At 40.2% G+C, this 20,526-nt stretch overlaps 1 long non-coding RNA gene across 3 annotated transcripts in view; it reads right to left on the reverse strand.

Annotated features, from left to right (window-relative positions):
* Positions 1-20,526, reverse strand: part of LOC132252426 (uncharacterized) — a 269,114-nt gene that overhangs the window by 161,615 nt on the left and 86,973 nt on the right. For 2 of the 3 annotated variants that reach the window (XR_009464334.1, XR_009464332.1), the window contains exon 3: positions 2,303-2,379. The exons of the other annotated variant lie outside the window; for it this stretch is intronic. This is a non-coding gene — a long non-coding RNA (uncharacterized LOC132252426). The remainder of the gene's footprint in view (positions 1-2,302; positions 2,380-20,526) is intronic. 3 annotated transcript variants of the gene reach the window in all.

Raw genomic sequence — 20,526 nt, forward strand, 5'->3', positions numbered from 1 at the left:
TCTGAACTGAGTTGTGTATTGCTTATTTGCTTACAGTACCAAAGTAGCTGTAGCTATGGACCAAGATTATGATATGGGCATATAAACAAAACAAAAAATGCCCCTTAACAGCTTTGAATCTTGATGTTTGGTCTCAGTTTGGCATGAAAATCATACTGAAATATCAAAAGCACTGTTCTCTTACTGATTAAATCACTGCACAGTACTGCATTTCACATACAAAATTTTGGGAAATACCTGCAAGGACAGGCAAGAAGAGAATTCATAGTGTGTGTAATTCAGATAGTCTTCATCCCATAGGTTTCTCTATACAGGTCCTTCACTGCATGTGTGATTCTGCTTGATGCCAACATCACAAGGTAGGTGTTAAATTTTGTGTGCTAATGGGAAGTTAAAAGTGAACAGCGGGACCGAGAATACTACAAAAACAAAGCTTGAATTTTTGAGGCAGTTCCACAGCAGAAGTCCAATAACTCCTCAGAATACAACCTAGGACAACAATGTGTAGCTAAGGATCTCATTGGCATCATAAGGACTATTACCCATATTCATTCCCTTGTCATAGCTCATCCTTAATTCTTTGTGAAATGGGAAATGTACTACAAGGCAGGCACCTAGTCTTCCTACTCCCAGTTCTTGGCTCTAAATTTGAAACATATTTTGAAGTCTGGGCAAAGACCTGATATTTTTCCAACAGCACATGGGGTATATCTGGTTTGGATTTTTTGAGATTTTACTGAGCCAGTTGATTTGGGACTCCTGCAAATAACTGCACTAAATCTGGTTACCCAAGGAAGAGTATATAGGGAATGAAGTGTCTCAGCTCTGCTTAATGGCTACACGAATTCTTCCAGATTTTAACTGCCTGACTTTGTTTATCATTTCATTCTTTCCCTTAATTGTCCTTTAAATCACCCAACTTAATAAATAGTACAAAGAAATGGAAATCAGCTCCCTCTAGTGGGTTTTGAAATGACCCGATATCAACTCCTTTGAACTTCATTTCCTCTAACCCACAGGAAATACTGCAAGTTGTAGAGTTATAATTGGGATGCCTATTAGGAACCCAGCATGGAAAAGCCTAAATCCATATTTTTTATTATACCCAACATTGAGAAGAAGCTAATGATCAGCATCTCCTGAGACCTGTCCCTTCTTCCGATCCATATTCTGAAGAAGGTTGTTACTTCAGGCCTCTTTCCCCTCTCACTAGAATATCTCAAATGTATAGAAATGGACAAGATTTTTCCCCACTCTCCTCTATATATTTTTTCTTTAACCAACCTTCTAATCTCTTTAACTTCAATCTACGATAAGGAACATGATGTCCCTTCTGGTGACTCCTTGGCGACATCCCTATGAGTGTGCATATGTATTTCCCCAGGTACAAACATCAGGTACGTGTCTCCAGGGAATGCCCTGGCACACGCCAGCTGGGGTAAGGGACGCTGGGGCCAGTACCTTGGCTGGCCTCAGCAGCCTTACTTGGGATCCTAGTGGCCTCCCGGGGCAGCAGCAGCAGTGATCTGGGCATGCAGAGCCTGGCCAGCAGCTACAGTGAGGCTCTGGCCACCCAAGCTCCAGTTTTGGGTGGCACACACTGCAGCCATGTGTGCTGCTCCACTTTATTTTAAGCTTTTTTATTTTTTTTTTTATATTAGGATTTCCTGGTATCTAATTTTGGCTCTGCACTGGAAAACCTTTTCACATGCACTGCATGCATTTTGCAGTGCCTCAAAAACCTGTGAGGTGCTGCAAAGTGCATGTTCCCGCTCATCTGGACATGCCCCTTTATTCATCTCAAATGGGACAAAACACTCAGAACAGATACCAACAGACTCTCATCAAACCAACTTGCCAAACAGATTTTTATACAAGTACTCTCTCAAAAAAGCCCACTGAATCCATCTTCCTAGAAACACAGGATTGTCTCCAGCAGCGCAATTTTTCCAATAGGATTTTAAAAGACAAAAATCAGGGACTCCATCACTTCCCTGTAGAGACGTCCACAGACTAGCACTTCTCATTGCCAGCTGCAATTTCCCCTTTAGTTTAATTCCATTATTCTGGGTTACTACCCCCTTGGTATCAACCTTAATAAAATTTCTTGCCAGATTTATCATAAACCAGTTCTCAATATTTCCAAAACTGGGAACAAGCCAGGACCCCCTCCCATTGATCAATATGGGGAGGTGATCATGGCAGTAAAGTTTAGAACTCCTCTGTGTATAACTTCAACAGGAAGTAACTAGATGAAATTCTGTGGCCTGTGTAATGCAGGAGGTGGAACAAGATGACCTACTGGTTCCTCTGGGCCCATAGTCTCTAATGTCCTTGAGGGCATTTCCACAGAAAATCAACTCCTAGTCAGTGATGCACCTGCAGAAAAATAACAAACAAAAAACACTTGATGCAATTTCCCCTTCTTCCATGTGCACTTCTCCTCCCACTACCCTGCCATGTGGTAGCCTGGGCTCATTTCTGTCCCCCTACTCACTTATACATTTATTGATCCATGTGTATGACAAAATAAAAATAAGCTCTAAACAAGGTAAAGCTGGTCGCCTAATTCATTAAGCTCCAAGATTCATGTCATCTTTGATAATGCTCTGCATTCAGCATTTCCATGTGCCCTGTATTTACATTTCTAAGCACTCTATAAATACTTGCTATGTTGTACAGACAGACCTGGCAGGTCTGCTCTCACACAGGAGCCCATCACCCTTTTGAAACTTCTTCTCCCTAGGGGGTAGCCACTAAAGCAAGACATTATTTGATTGCTGATTCATGTTGGTTTTTGCTTTTGCTTTCTTTGTTTTATTTAACATTTCGACTTGAAATGGTTGCAGTAGTGTTTGCATGTAGCTTAGTTGATAGTATAAGGGGGTTGGTTTCAGCCATCCTTATTCAGAACAGTGCTCCACTAAAGTTGCGTGTGAGCAAAGACTGAAGCCATATATTTTCAGTGTCCAACTTTCCACTTTAAAGGAACCTGATTTTCAAGAAGTGATGCATATCCAACCTCTGGGGGAGAAAAAAAAAATCACTGGACACCCAAATGCATTGGTTCCTTTAAAAAAATTAGGCTACAGTACAACTTTGAGGAATATATATAGAAAGAAAATACTGTACTCTGAACAAGAGCACTTACAGAAAAACTTGATATTGGAGGATGTAAGTTTAACAAAGTGCTTCCAGAAAACCTGGTCAGAAAGCAGGATGGAATTACCAGTACTTAAATACATCCTACTCAATTGCAATACCAGTACAATAAAGAGCTGTTTATTAATTAGCTACAGACCAAGAATTGATGCAAGTTATTTAGCAAATAAAAAAAAAATACATTTTTACAAAACTGTAAACTGCTCCCAGGGAATCTGAGAGAAAGAGGAACTGAAAGTCTGAATAATCATTGAATAATCTGCCCATCTCTAACTGCAGTGTGGCAATTGTGACTGGTTTTAAGGATAGCTTTTTTGTATTTCAAAGTTGCAGCACAGTTTTAGAAAATTTGGATGAATGAATAGGTTTTCTGGCTGCTAAAGCTTTAACTTTCCCTTGAAACTAGGGGTCAGTCATGCAGTATTTGGAGTGACTGACATCAGTCTTGTTGTGTGTAATACATTACTATTAACATAGCTGGTCTTACTGGCCATCATGTTCAGACTTGAGCTGTGGACAGACAAAACAATTTATTCATTCTTATTTAAAAGACTGATAACCAATTTTAAGGATTTAGTGTCTCTGAGTTTATATCAGTTGTTCCATAATAACTGTTTTATGAGATCACTCCTATTCCACAGAAAGCGGAAGTTGAACTGGGGCAATTTATTCCAGAATAAAAAAAAGATGTTAAATTACAGTGGCTGAGTTTACCCTTCCTATGAGAGAGTGAGAGAGAGATGGGACACATGGAACTGTTTCAAAAGATCAGCTTCAGATTGCTCCTTCACCAACCTCCCCTTTTTAAATTAGTATAATTGTTTCATCTGTCCATACACTTTGGAAGCCTACAATGCAGGCACTAAAATCCATATCCAAGCAACTAAATAAATGGCCTAATTTTCAGAAGAACCAATTAACTTTCCTCATTTCAGTGTGCTGGAGGATGCTCAATTCCTTTGCAAAAAAAACCAGACCACTTACTTAGTTGCCTAAATATAGCTCTCTCCTGCAAATTCTGGCCTTTCTTTCTCTTGCCTCAGTTTACCCATTTGTAGCATAGGGATAACAATGTTCTCCCTTTGTGTAGGGCTGGGATAAGCTTAATTAATTCCCCCAAAGTGTTCTGCAAGCATCGAACAAAAAGCTTTATTAATGATGTATGAACATTTTTTTATTATTTATTTTTACCTTTGAATTTTTTTTATTTTTTTTTGGTAAGATTTTAACAAAAACATTCTCTATCTCAGATCCCCAGACATCCCTATTTGTACAAAAGGCCTGTACGCAGCCCACTGACAAACTGGCACAGATGTGGAAGTCTTGACAAACCAATGACATTTGAATATGAAATGAGAAGCTGCCTATCATTTTGTCAGGAAGTGTCTGTCCAACGGAAACTGTCCAGTCTAATAACAGTGTCATCTTGAGTGACAAAGGGGAAGAAAAAGCCATTCATAAAACAATTAGAAGCAACGTTTCAACCTTGGGGGGCTTCCTCAGGGCATGGTGAAACTAGGACACAGCAAAACTAAATGACATCCTGTTCTTCTGTAGCCTGAGGAAGGCCCTATAGCCAAAATGCCTTCTCTAATCTGATTTTGTACTTTTGACAAACAGGTTGACCCTTCCCCTGCTAATTATTTCTTTGCAACTTGCTACGTGTTGATGCAGCTCTAGGTTTGTCCCTTCATTCTTAGAGGTCACAACCATAAGTTATATATTTGTATGAGACATCTATAAACATTTTGTCATCCTGTTATACTGACCCAACCAACTTCAGGTAGCTTACTCTGGGAGAACCAAGGAGCTTCTGGACTCATATCTCCACTGCCTTTCACCTTACACATTTATACTTACACTCAAGGTACAAGACCCAATGGAGAACAAGGTCCAGCAATTTGAAGATGTCATGATTAAAAAGAAAGTATGGCATCTCTAGCAAAAGTTTATTGCAGCTCAGAAATGTCTATAGTAGCTGTAGGCACATAATGTGATGTGCAAGGCTTTTATGAATGGGACCCTTGTGGCTTCTTGTCAGAACTGAATTTGAAGTGATGACAGGACATTTGTAAGAAGTCTTTCCTGGGATGCTGAAGAACTTCCATGAGGAATTACCTTCAAGATTGAACTCTTGAGGCCTTTAAGTAAAGAGTCCTTCCAAAAAAGTTGAAGACTTTTGATAAAAGGTACCACACTTAGGGTCACCTCAAAATACTGTAGGAGCTGAACTGCTGGACCTAAAACCAGTTATGGTAAGGCATTGATTTGGTATAGTTTGACTGACCCACATTGCTGCATTAATAGTTGGGTTTAAGCTTGGTTTGCACCCTGTTTGTGTATGGGAGGCTCTGCTGTAAAGCCTCAGGGTATGACCACACTGCATGCTACAATTTTAGGCTGAGATACTCAAGCTAGCCTAAATAAGCTGCATGTTACTGCTTCTTTTGATACCCAAATTAGCTCAGAAAACTGCACAATACACTGCAGTGATAGCAACCCCTTAGATGAAGTACCAATGAGTTCATTAAAAGTAGCTAGACAGCTTCAATGATGGGTATTAAACAGCCCATATGTGCTTTATTGTGTAGCTTTTCTTAAGTTCTTAAACAAGAGGCATGTCCAGTTTAGCATGAGAGCCAAAATATTATATAGTGCCTCTACTGTGATAATATCTAGGGAACTAAAGGAGGATATAGGCCCCTCTTTTCCAAGTGTTATACAAACATGTGACAAGGCCTTGAGGCCTGTCTCATAGAACATGCTTTTTTAACTAAATAAAATTATTGTTCAATTAGCAACATGGCCAAAGTGAAAAATGTGGATCAAGACTCTGATTCTGCATAGAGGTATGCTTAGATTTGGGTTCTGGAAAAGAATACAGGGAGGCTGAGAACACCCCAAGGCTGGGGTATGCTGTACAGTACAGGCTATGGCATGAACTTTTCTCCTCGGTTGTGGCCCACGCCTCACCTCTTACTGCCCCTCCTGCAGCGTCATGCCCCTAGAGGTATTATTTTTCGAGTCCAAGTTCCTGCAAATGTGTGCAGGAGTAGGAGACTCTTTGTGCCCACTCTTACCTACTTTGTGCATTCAGGCTGGACAAGCCACTCTCTACCCTTAAACACACAATACAACTGCAGTATCACTTTTTCGTCTTTCATTTTCCTGTGATATTTCACAGCACAAATGAGTTAGGAATGATCTTAAGGTTAAGGCAACGGACTAGAAACCAAGAGGCTTTGCTCCTGCTTCTGCCACTGACTTCATTTTCACCTGCAGCAAGTCACATTCTGTGGCTCAGTTTCCCCATCTCTGAGACCGATTAAAATATTTGTTACCAAAGTTTGGATTCTGAGGATACAACATTAGTGCTTATACAGCACTTGGAAGTCTCTGAGTGATACTCTGTTGTTCTGTGCTTCATGTTGCTGGCAGACTCGTTTCTGAAGCAGGTGCTCTGAGGCTTTATCTTGCAGTGGTTAATATAAACTGAAACAGAGTAGGGCACCGAGCACACGGCCAATAGGAAAAAGAAGCAGTGAAAGAATGCTGCTTATTTAAACCAAGGAAAGATGATGGAATCCATTATCACTACTTCCTTCACACACACTCTCTTACCTTCGTGCCTGATGCCTTTGAATCAAACCTAGAAATGCCAAATGATGCTTATATTTAAAAGGCCTAACAAGACCACAGACTGTCATTTTCTTATTTTCCAGAAAGTTAAACTAACCGTCTTTCCTGAGCACCCTGAAATAAACATTAGAAATGAAGACACAAATGTTTTGTCTCTGGCAATGAGATGAAAATTCAAGATGGGTTTCACACCTATTCAGTACGATAAACTTGTCCCATTGCTGCATGGCACATGGTTTGAACTAGGCTCTGAGCAGTAGTATTATGCTTACTGCATAGAGGTACAAGTCCTAAGGTTTTTCTAATTGGTTTCATGAAGGAAACAGTGCCTTCTTATCATGGCATTGTTTCTACCAGGTAACAATCAATACTCATGCCTGATTTGATTTTTAATATAAAATGTGTTCCCTTTAATTGAAACTTTGTGCATAAAAATGTTTATTAAGTTAGACAGCAATGCTTCAGAGAAGCAGTGCTACAAACTGCCCTCAGGCTGATCCTTCCTAGCCTGCCATTAGTTGCTGTTTCATTTAATTGTTGGTGAAGGCAACTTAGTGCTTGATTACATTACTTTCACATTAAAACCTTCTTTTGACATAGGTTCTTTCTTACAGGCTGAGCTTTCAAATCCACTTACCTGGACAGGAAGTTTCTTAAAGGCAATGGGAGCTTTACAAGTGTAGGAAGTTATAAATGTGGCTGGAGCTCTTGAATCTACATGGGACTACAAGCTTCAAGCCAGAGAATAATGTCAGGCATCCACTATAGAACAGCTAGATTCAGCTGAAGGTCTTGGAAATTTAAAAAAAAAAAAATCCCCAAAGCTTAAAACAATTGTCAACATAACTGACTAAATGCATTAAATTTAAACATGAAAAATCTTAATGAAAATTGGAAATTGTTCAAGGACATCCAACTTGGTGCCCCAAAGGTAATATAATAAAAAGAAGTTATGCTGGTCAACAAAAAGCCCTTACACTCCATCTTAAAGAGCTGTGACAACAAATTTGAGGGAAAGCCTTTCAATATATAAAGATTATAAAACAGAATAAACAAATTGCAAGTCTAAAATGCAGATGACTGATAAGAGAAATTAAGAAATATCAATGGTGAAATCAGAGAAATCAGAGAAATACCAGTGGTGAAAAGAGTCAAAGACAACAAGAAGTCATTTTTTAAACATATTAGGAACAAAATATCATAAGATCAGACATAGGACTATTGCTTCATTCAGATGGTAAAATCATAAATAATGAAGCAAAAATATTTAATATGTAGTTCTTTTCTGTATTTGGAAAAAAAACAGAAGTATTTCTCGATCTTGTATGATGATGTACCAGGAACACGAAGTTTAAACGAGATGTAAGGTGGTAACAGCCAAAGATAAAACATTTTATATTGACAGACCCAGATACCTTAATGTGCAGACACAGAACATTACTTTCACATAATCTGCCCCAGATTTTAATCCACAGTAAATTTAATTCAGTATAAAGAGCAGACCCATGACTCCCTCTCCCAAACTGGCAGCCCAGGAAGTGTTATTATAATGCCTAGCCACTAGGTGGCAGGAGAGTCAGTTTGCATTGTCCAAGTTATCCCAGTATGAAATCAAATAGAGAAGTGGACACACAATACATACTATGTAGAAAGTTTACTATAAAGTTACTACACTTTTTTCAGGAATTAACTTTACCTGGACTTGAATGGTTTACTTTGCAATAGAGCTGTGTACTCTGCGTACTAAGATTAATTTACTATTTATTAAACATTTTGGGTGCCCAAACCCTGAAATCCAAGGGCCTTAAAGGAACTAGCTGAGAACTAACATTAATTTAACAAATATTGGAAATGGAAAAAAGTCCAAAGGATTCAAGGACTGCTAATATTTTAATAGATATTTGTTTATTATTTACATAGGAACCCAATGAATTACAGACTAGAAAAATAATGGAATAGGTTATTCATGTCTATCAACAAAGAATTAAAGACTAAAAATATAATGGCTATTCAGCAAAGTTACATGGAAAATAGATCTTGTCCAAAAAATTTATTTTATTCAATGGGGTTACAGTCTGGTTAATAAAGGCAACTGTCTTTTTTTTGTACACTTGGTTTTCCCAAAGCATTTGACTTTATATTACATGGCAATTTGACTAAAATATTTGCATTATCTGAAATTAAGGGGCACATATTAGATTAATTAAATACTGGCTCACTGCCATCTCAAAATATAGTTATCAATGAGAAAATATGATGAATGGGACAGTTTCTTGTGAGATCCCCAAGTACAGACATACATGGGCTTTAGGGGGAGATTAAATCAATTCAAGATGTCTGCCTGATTGCAGGTAAATCAGAGTGGGGGGACTAGCAGGGAAGTTGGGAGTCCAGCAATCTAGAGGGGGTTGGAGGTCCACTGGGGGATGAGGGTCAGGCACGTCCCACAGATGGGGTAGGTAGGGGTAGGTGCATCCCATGAGGGATGGGGGAGTAGGCACATCCCATGGGTGGGGTAGGAGGTGGCAGGCATGACCCATGTATGGGGGGGGCAGGTGCCACCCATGGGGAGGTGGGAGGCAGGCACAACCTGCAGGTGGGATGGGGTTCCCCCCAGTAAAGCAACACCCCCATCCCTCCCACTCTGCTCCTCACTGGGACTTACTTGCTGGGCTCTGGCAGAGGCAAACACTGATAAAAGTGGCTGCACCTGGAGCTGCTTGTGGGATGGAAGTTGAGAGGGCTGGCTAATTGTGGGGGAGAGGTGGGGAGCAAGGGGCCAGAGGGGCAAAAAACCAGTGCAAGGGGGGTGGAAGAGGGGGGAAAGGGTGAAAAAGAGCAGCCCCTAAGCCTGGGCCCAGTAGCTGAGTTTTCCCAGCCCTGGGGCTGGACAGGGAAGGTGGACAGAAGTTTCATGAACCAATTTGACCTAAATAAAATAAGTCTGATTCAACATAGATCCAGGTTTATCTTAAACTGGGTTCTACAATTTTTAAACCAGTTTGTATGCATGGAACTTCTATACAGATACAGGTTTAGACTGATTGCCTGTCACTGAGACTGGGTCTGGAAGTATAAAGTTGACACCGGAATGAGCTAAATTCAAATTGGGCAGCTATTTTGTACCTCATTTAACCTCTCCAAATGCCTCTACTCAGTCTAGGGATCAGTTTTTGGTCTGTCACTAGTCAGTAGTTTATCGTCAATGACTTGGATGATAATATAATACATTTGCTGGTAATGTTAAGAAAGGGCAAAGATTGATGAAGAAGAGAAAAATGAAAAGTAGATATTACTCTTAGAGTGATCTGAATCACAATGCTGTAGTCATAATGCAAAACCTCATTCCGTAAACTCATCCACAAAGTAACTCCAATGCTGGGTTTTGCCCATTAGGTAACAGATGTTAATCTGATATAAAAAGGGGCATATGCATTCAAAGAAGCTAACTGTATGCATTGCACATTTTCAGAAACTAACTTAGCACTTGAATCAATCAAATACTATGGTAATATTTTGAAAAGTAAAGGTGTTCTAGGATCCAACAGCCATTCCTACATAAGAGACTTATGTCAGCATAACTATGTTGATTGGGGTAAGAAGAATTCTGATCCTTGACTGGCCATCTGTGCAGGCAGAAACCCTTAGTGCACATAGAGCCAAACTGTGCTTTTACCTGGGAATCTTGTTTTGTACATGGGAGAAGCACATATTTGCTAGTATAGCTACTACCATGCTAGCAGCGCTTTCCCAACATAGTATCCTAGTATTCCTGTACTGATCAAGTGCTGTTAGGGTACATACTGCCTAAATATTGCTTTGAAAGATGATTTAGGAATTTATGAGCTTAAGTGCCTGTCTGTCTGGGGACACTAGTGCAGAATAAGCTGATGTGTGAATTTAAAACACAACAGCTATTCTGTACTAACCTTGTGTGTGGACCGTTTATTCCACAATAAATGTCTTTTTGCTGCTTAGATTAACCCACAAGTTGTTAGCTATCACGCTTTAAATTCCCACCCTTACTTATTCTACAATAGTTTCATTTTCCTATGTGTGTACAACACTTCAAAAATACAACGCCTTAAATATAAATTATGATAGGTCCACTAAATCTCACTATTCTGTTCATTAGAAAGAGAGACCCTAACTCTTTACCCTGCTGTCAGTCTCAGGTTTCATTTTGGCAGCTTTTCATATTCATAAATACTGCAAAAAAGTGTAACATGGAAGGACTAGGCTAAAAGATGGCGGCACTGTTGTAACAGAACGATGCAATGAGCAGCACACCAACACTGGCTCCAGTCAGAAACTAGAAGTTCAAAGGAAAGAATAAAGGTTGTGCTTTGATATGCCATGGTAAGCATTCCTCTTGACTTCCTCTAATCAACTTGTGCCCAAAAGCATGGGGATGGGTAGTCTTTCTAATTTCATCCTATGTAAAGTGAATGCCGTTGCTAGTTTTATCCCTATAAATAAGAGATTATTTTGAGTAAGCTACTTTAGTAACATGCAGCAGTGAGTTCCACAGATCAATAGTGATTAAATATTTCCTTGAACCGAGTATTTAAAATGAAAAACAAAGCAAAAAAGGGGTATTTGGATTTCAAAGTGGCACATCTTACAGAGCTCTGAAGAGCAAATTCGCAGTCAAACATAGTCCATCTAGTTCTACCTGAGGCAGTCTTGGATGTCCTTAAGCTTATAGTCTTAAGAGGGAGTGGGCAGGCAGGTAAGTTGAAATCAAGGAGAAGGAACTGCTGAAGCCGTCACTAAGGTCCCCATAAATATTCCCTATGGGCCTCATTACACATTTGAGCAAACATTACCTTCACTCACACAGCTAAATTTCCTGTTTGCTTGGCTGATCAATTCCTCATCAAATTTTAATGTGGGGTTCAGGCCGTCTGTGGTGTTTTAATTAGGCCTAAGATTGCACAGTGTTGGAGGCAAAGCTAAGAACCATCTAAATCCCCTCTGCCTATATATTAAAAGAGAGGTGGAGGGGGGCGGGGGGAGAGGAAATGAAGAGGCCAAGCACTAATTAGCTCCAGTTACTAGGATAAGTCTGCTCTCTAGTGGTCACATCTCAAAGAGAATACAGTATACAAAGTGTCTGTGGAAAACGAGGTAAAAAGCAATCATCAAACCTCCTCATCAAACACAAGGCAAACATGCACAAAAACCCCACTGATGTTCATCCCTGGAACAATTTAAATACACTTTGCCCCGGAAAAAATTCTTGCTTCCTTTTCCCCCCCCTTTCATTTCTCCTTACAATTGTTTATTGCTTTTATTGGTGCTCTCTGTTTTGGCACAACAGAGGAAAAATTCGGTGACCAAAGGGTTTCCTTAATTCATATGTATTTGGCCCTGATCTGCATAAGGGTTGGGAAATGTGCTACAAAATGCAACTATACACCTTGCTGTTTATGACAGATTGAAGGGGAAGTCCTTGCGTTGCCTGCGACTGAGTATTCTGATCTGCATTTGGTGACTGGTGAATCTTAGTTTTCAATACCTTTTTTCCCATTACATACAAGCTTTTCATCTAGCTAACTTTATAACTTAGCTGCATTGCCCTCCACTAAGATAAGACAGACTGCCCCATATTTTCTTGCTTTTTTTAAGTGCAAGATGAACAGAATAAACAAGCTAATATCTGGAGACTCCTACCAATATTATTGCATACCTCTCAATTTGGGCGAGGACTTCAGAATCTGTACTAAAATATAAACTTTATTAAGGACTTATATAGTCAAAAGACTTGCATAGATTTCAAAAAGAGCTGCTATACCTAAGGCAACTGAATTCCCTGAAAAGGACCCCCAGTACCTGTCCATAATAAAAAACACACTCACATTAGACAGCAATAGATGGAGCAATAGATCAGATCAAAGCCTTCCCACAAGGCAACAGCCATTCTTTCCATAGTTATTGAAAGAGGTTTCTGCATGAAAATAAACTCTCCTGTTTTGAATTAGCCATAGATTATAATGCACACATGCCCCAAGTTTGAGATTTTCAAAGCTGACAAGGGTATTTAGCCACCTAACTCCCATTACAATGAAGAAGAATTGTGTATTGAAGAAGAACCTAAACCCCTTAAGTCAGGCTGAAATTTTCTAAGTTATCCTGTATTTACTGTTTGTACATACAGTGAAACAAGATGCATGGGAAGCTCTGAAATCAAATTAATTCACTGTTCCTTTTGCCAATAAGAGAGAGGCTATTTTAACTGACACCTCATATAATACAAAAGGCTGCTGAAAACCAACAGACATATTTAACACAACCATTTACTTTAGCGCAGCAGGCAGCAATCCTCAAACTATACCTGACTCTGTGGGTTGCTCTGATCACAGGTTCTTTGAGATGTACTGCATAATAGAACACCTGCAACCTCTGTCTACCCACAAAGCATGGGGTATAACTGAGGAATATCACATGCCAGCAACTCTACTCCTTCTGCCCAAGTCAGCACTACTCACAGAGTGAATCCCAACACTTTACTGTGTGACCCTAAATTTTCAAGCAATAGAATGGGTGATCACTGTATAGCACCCATTAATTAATAGTAACCATGTGGCTACAGTCTCAGACAGAGGCAGGGTTAAACTGATTTGGAAAAAAGACCTTTAGAAAAATTAACTATCATCTTAATTCCCCGTAAGATCCTGTCTAGACCTGGGAAGCAAGGTATGTTTAGGAAGCCTTTCAGTGAACACATGTTAATTAGGATCTTTATAAACCATTAACCCTAGTGTATACAGATAGTAGAATTTAAAAACATATTTACTGGCAGTCATGCTTAGGCCTATGATCACATCAGTTCTGCACCTCACCCTGATTAATGAATATTTTCAGACAGAGTTGTTGCCTACATCTGTTGGTAAGTGGTGCTGAAAGTTTGCTAAAGCCATTTCATTTTCCTACTTTAGCCTGGGCTTAAAGAACAGAATTTGATTCTCTGTACTGATTCTTCTCAAGCCTATTGAAGGAAACATTCTACAACACCCACAGGCTTGGAGTCATTTCCCACTCTACAAATATTTTTTTCCAATAAAATGTGACCACTCAAACACAGAGGGTGAAGGAACATGGGAGGAGGAAAAACAGAAACGTTTGATTTTTTTTTCCTTTTTCTTTTTTTTTTTTTAGTAACGTAATTATTTTCAGCCATGTAAGCATGGGGTGGCACTGGGTTTTTTATTATTATTCTTGTTTACAATAAAAACCAACTTCTAGTTCTTTTCTACATTTCTGATGCCTTGTATTGGTTATAGTTTATGGTAAATAGCAGCAACATCTCTGCCTTGGTTACCTTCCTACCTTGTTGGGAATTTTTTATCTGTATTTATTTTTCTACCAGCAAAAAGCAATTATTTCAAAGCTCCAGCCACCCACTTTAAATAACCCTACTACTTTAGTACAATGCTACTAATACAAGAATGGCTGCTACTATGTGGTTGTAACACAGTCATATAATAGCATCATACAATGAATTAAGGTTTTCACTAAAAGTGTGGAGTTACATAACTACAGACAACATATCACACAGCATATCACAGATGTCGAAGAATTTTAACCATCCCAAATGTAAAATAAATATTGAGACAACCACCACTATTCAGTCATTTTCACTAGGAACGTACAAGATGCTTCCTAATGCAACTGTTCCCTTCAGTTCAAACTTCAGGTGTCCACAGAAGCATGTACAGAAACTAGGCCAGTAAGAGAGCACCCACATTGACCTGTGGGTACCCATGCTGCCCATTAGACGGGAGTAGGTGTCATTCACCATAGGCAACCTTTATTTCCAAGGGGTTCCTACTGTCAAGAGTTCTCTCTGAATCAATGTTATCAATCCCACTTGTAATTTTACAAACTTCAAAGGGTTAAGACGGCAAGCACATTTATCGACTGGTGCTTCTTGGTGGGATCAGTAAAGCATGACTGATTAGAGCCCAGTTCTAAAGAGCCCAGCTTTGTGAGGCTAGAATAAATAGGAGTCTGTCAATAACTCAGATCTAGGCATATTGACATAGTTTACAGCCTCAATAGGCAATTAACACTTTACAGTGGATATTACCCAGTGGCCTCCCCATGTTTTACTGCACATTTTCTGCCGTCAGCTGCAATATTGAAGGTTTAGAATAAAAATGATATCGGACAGACTGCACCTTTGTTCAACTGCACAAGAAATTCTCTTTAACATCTGGGAGAGATCACAGTTTTTCTCTCTCTCGTTCACTCTCTCACACCCCTTGTCTCACTTTCTCTGTCATTTACAGTTTCTAGCCTGTATTTGGTGAACCTGAGAAATTCTTAGTAATTAAATTGCCAAAATTCCCCGAGGGAAATCCGTAAAGAATGACAGACACAACACCCAACCTTTTCACCTACTACACGAATAACTAAGTTCCAAATGAATGCCTTGTTGGCAGTTGTCCTGTTTTGATAGCTAACCAAAACTAAGCCAAGACCACTTAAGACGAGAATAGCTGGAACCAGAGTAACAACAGAGTCACCGTTACCTCCACTGTAGAGGTTCAACATCTGTTGTTCTTGGATTATGATGGACCACAGCAGATCCTGCAGGCTGTGCCCCCATATTGGAAAACTAAAACATCTCCAACATGGTGGTTTTCTGTTACTTTCTTCTCTTTGGTGAAACATGCCAGCTGACAGCCTTGAAAATCTGTGGATAAATGCCTTACTGTTCTGTGGCCTTTTTGAACCAGCTATGGCAAGACAAAACAACCCAAAAGCAACCATAAGGGTATACTCACAGCATCTGGCCCTTCATTATGCACAGAAGCATCTGCTGTCATGTAATAAATAGCTAGAATCCAATAGGTGTGATGAACCACATTCAAGTTTGCAGCAGCTTAGCCTGAACTGTCTATAAAGGATCTATAACAAACAGGACCTTAAGGCTAAGTACAGACAGTCAAGAAGCTTGAGGCTGAATTGATTCAGTCTTTGCAGGTTAGTCTAAGCTGCAGAGATTTAATTTTGGTCCAGGAAGTGCAGCCACATGCTCAGGCCAGAAGCTGGAGGTCCTAGAGCATGGCTTTCTGGCACATAGCCAGCATGGGCTATCTATTCGCTTCCTCTTCCTGCTGCCCCCAAAGTATCTGGAATTTGCAATCCAGAATCATAACAGCAGGATTCTTCAAGGTTGCTAATCACTTCCTCTTCCTACTTCCAGGTGCCTCTGGGACTTGTAGTACACAGTTGCAGCCAGCAATAAGTTTTTAGCAGGGCAGGGAAGCTTGGTACTCAGGGGAAGGGAAACTTAAATCCCCTCCCTGGCTCCAAAACCCAGCTGGGATGTGCTGGGGGGGGCAGTCCCTGCTTCCCCACCTCCCCAACCCTTCTCTGCTGGAGCAGACAGCACATTCCAGCCCAGAGCTGGAAAGCATGCTGAGATGCTGGGGGACTCTGGTTTAACTTGAACCAGGAAGGAGTCTTAGACAGAAGTTTCATAAACCAGTTTGACCCAAATCAGTTAAGTCTGCTAGTACATTCAACCAGGTTTATCTTCAACCAGTTTCAGCCCTTTTGAAACTGGTTTATGTGCACTGAACTTCTGTTTTGTTACAGGTTTAAACCAGTTTCTGACGACTTAAACCAGTTTATGTGTAACTTCCATCCCTAGCCTAAATGCTTAGGATAAGCTTTACTAAAAAATAAGAATACTTACAGCTAAAATAAAAAATTGCAACAGGGAGAGGTTCATTACAATATGACCAGGCCAAAGTTTCAGCTGCTTGCCCCTCCCTGCCAAATGTAAAGAGCCACCTGTGCAACAGCATGCTGGGAAAAAGGTCTTCTAAAAGGCAGTCCTCCAACACGGTGCTTGGCGGAGACTAGGCAATCCCATAAGAAGGTATGTGAAGGGGAGTAGTAGCAGAGAGTAGTTACTATTGCCATTCTAGACTGTGAAGTGTGTTCGTAGACACCAAACCCATTCTTCATTTTGAAATTCAGCCTGACAAAGTAGAACAGCCACTAGCTTCAATCTGGATAAGGCTCTTATTGCTCTGCCAGGCAATATTTAGGTAAAAATAATACCAACTATTGCTTTATGCGAAAAGTAGGGGCAGGGAGTCAGAATTAAAAAATAATAATTCTAACCATTAATTCTTACAGATGCAAAGGACTGAATGAAATTATACAAAGAACACTGGTGCCCTTAAAATGCACTGTGTACAGCGAGAAAGGAAAACCGATTTCTCTCTGTGTTGCAGAGGATTCCCATTCTGTCTTTATCTGTATGAAGGATTACCGGACTCTGGGGGTGATAGGGAATTGATCTGCATGTTATCCATTGTACAGTAGTAAAAGATCTGGGTGGAATTTCCCATGAGCAGCCAAGATATAAGGCCAATTCCTAGCTTTTTATTCACCTCAGCAGAAGTCTTCAAGTCAGGTTAGCTGTTTATGAGTAATACTCATTGCATATTTAGTCCCCCATTATTTTGGTTAGTGAAATATTAAGCTGATTTTAATTTCTCTCAAAAGGACTAATCAGGCATTTTCTGCATCATTTGAATAAATACATTTCAGGATATCAGGGTATGTCTCCATGTGCATTTAGACACCTAAATTTAATGTTCATTAGCTTAAAGTACATTAAGGTGATTTTTAGGTATGCGTCTACACATGCACTCATTAAAGCACATTAACATAGGACTTAAGTTAGTCCCCAGTCAGTCTAGACACAGTGTTAATGTATTTTAGCTATTCACATCTAAACTTGATACTTGCTTTTGTAGGAATCAAATTTAAGCACAAATAGCCTAAAATTGGCATTTTTAAGGTGTATTAAGGGCATGCACGTGTAGATGCCTGCCCTTAATGCACCTTAAATCAGCCTAAAGTGCTTTAAATAGGCACATGTAAATGCACCTTCAGTTGTGCAAAAAACTACTCATAATGGCTGTTTGCTCCCATTCTTATTGTGTGATTGGTCACTTTTGTGCCAAAACACTGTTTTCATTCCTTAAACGGATGACAGCCAAGGGAATAACATTTCCTGACAGATTGTTTTTAATCTGTCTAGCCATTCACATACTTCTTAGTCTCACATTACCTCTTTTAGCCCAAGGAGTTGGCCCTTATTCAGTCCTACACGTTGTTTCCATGGGGGAGAAGGGAATGAATTATGGAATCAGGTGTTTCTTTGCAATCCAGTATATTTTAAAAAGGTAATGAAAGCCCTGTTTCCCTGAACACAGAAGGAATCAAAATAGCAGGGAGTTGTCTTGCTTGCAGTTCAAAGCCTTTTACTAACCAGCTCTCTGCCCAAAAATCTCTTGCTTCTGATTTCTCTAAGTATTGTATAAACGTTTCATTGCTGCTCTCTAGCTGCTTATGGCTTACATGTGCACATGAGCACAACTGCAATCACATCAACTGCTACCCCAATATTTGCACATAGTTTTATCTTCACTTCCTTTATCTCAGCTTTTAATTGAAAAAGGGTAAGTTTACTGTTCCCTTTTCTATCTGAAATGGAATTTGGCCAGCATGCCCAATGGCTCCAGCAAGATTTGAAATGGCCCGCAGATTTCAGACAAATTTACTAAGTGCCACCCTACATCTATGCAATATAAATACTTTATACATCTGAATAAGCTTCTATTAAAAAAACTCATGTGAAGCAGGAAAACATTATTCCTGTTTTACAAATGAATAACAGCTGAAAGAGATGCATGGCGAGATTTTCAAAGGAACTCTGCAACCAGGAACTTGGATTATCCATAGTCTGTAAATGTGGGCTAACATTTGCTTAATGGAAGACTTGGCTTAACAAAGGGAGCCATCAGTCAGGACTCCTCCCTCCCTTCAAGGACTAGGGGTAAAAATTTCAAGAATTCTTAAGTCACTTAAGATTTCAAGTCACTTAGGGCATTTATACATGTGCCCTGGGAATTGGAGGGTGTGTTTTAATTAGAGTAGCTCTGAAAGCCACTCTAATTAAAGCGCTTGGAGTGTCACGTATATCAATGTCCCCACTCTGAAAAATGGTGGAGGGCGTGCTTTATCTAAAGCCATTGAATGAGTGCCTCCACTGCCATTTTAGTTAAAGTGCCTCCGCTGTCACTTTTCAGTGTGGGGATGCTGATATATATGACGTTGGAGTTGGCTGGAGCATGATAATTACCACTGTCTGGCAGGCTCAATTAATCAAGTCTGCTCCAACATTCTATAATTACAGTGTGTCGGAGCAGCCTTGCTGCATGTGTATAGGTGCTCTTAGAAAGTAAAGACTGGATTCTATTCCACTTATAAGGGCTGTAAGTGGCATGTAAATGCCTAAATGAGATCCTAATTTATTTCCCATGAGTCCCTGAGAAAACAGGAGGTGGGTCTTCCTTCTCCTCCCAACTTTTTGCGACTTAGTCTTACAGCTACCTGAGAGGTGCATTACAAAAATAGATAGTTCTTCAGTGGGCAAGGTGAAATAGGATCACACTTAGACATGTAAGTACCCCTTAGATTGCTACTAGGTAGAAAAGAATCTGAACCTAGTTTCTATGGCTAGTGACAGGCATTCAAAATGCCTGAGCCTGAATTGATTCAATCTTTGCTGGTTAGTCTAACCTAGCTAGGCTGAACCAGTTTGTAACCATACAGACATCTCCTCTGGACTAAAGAAATGCAGGCATGTGCCTGCACTGGCTCAGGCTAGAAGCTTTCGGGTGCTAGAGAAGCCCTCTTTCCTTTCCACACTGCTGAGCTGAGGGGGGCGTGGCTAGGCCCCAGCCTAGGATGTTCTGATTCCCCCACCCCTCTTACTGCTCCTGACCAGCACAACAGGGAGTTGATAACAGCATTTAGTACTCCATCCAGAAAACAAAAGCCTCTCTCATTAGTCCAACCTCTTCTTGAACAACTTTTTCCAAGGAAGGAATGGAGGGACATTACCTGCTACCTGTTGATTAGCTCCAAAAAGCCCTGAGTGAACAGTGTCCTGTCTACCTTACACAGACATTCAGACATACCACATACTGGCTATGGTCCATGCTATGGGAGAGGGGAGAAGGGAAAAGGGAGTGGTGGAGGGTGGGGCATGGGGAAGCTGGGCAGACACTGCTGTATGTGCCTTCTCTGCCGGGGATCCAGCCAGGGAGAAGAGGGGAGGAGCCAGGCCAGGTCTCTGGAGCTGAAAGCCCCACCCAGGTCTGCAAGGTATCTGGGATGCTGGGGGACTCTGATTTAAGTTAAACCAGGGAGGGGTCTCGGACAGACATTGCATAAGTCAATTTGACCCCAATCAATTAAGTCTGATACTACATTCAAGCAGGTTTATGTCAAACCAGTTTCAGCGATTTTCAAAATGGTTTATGTGCACTGAATGTCTGTTCTGTTACAGGTTTAATCCAGTTTCTGATCACTTAAACCAATTTACATGTAATGTCTGCCCCTAGCCTAACCCGTTTTTGGATAAAAAGGAATTTAAGATCTTAAGTCACTTAGCTACTTTTGAAAACCTTCCCTAAGTTCTGGCAGGTTAATGACACAGGAATACAGTAGTAGCAGGGGCAAGTTTTTTTTTAATTACTCTTGTATGCACTTTGTGCTCCTCATTACCATGAATATTACTTTCACATGACAAAAGGGTGGATGGAGATACAATGAGCTAGATATATGTGAGTTTTAAGAGAAATACCAAGGCATGGATAGAGGAGTTGGAAATAGCACCATATTATT

Source organism: Alligator mississippiensis, chromosome 9, assembly GCF_030867095.1.
Source record: "Alligator mississippiensis isolate rAllMis1 chromosome 9, rAllMis1, whole genome shotgun sequence".
NCBI classification, from domain to species: domain Eukaryota; kingdom Metazoa; phylum Chordata; order Crocodylia; family Alligatoridae; genus Alligator; species Alligator mississippiensis.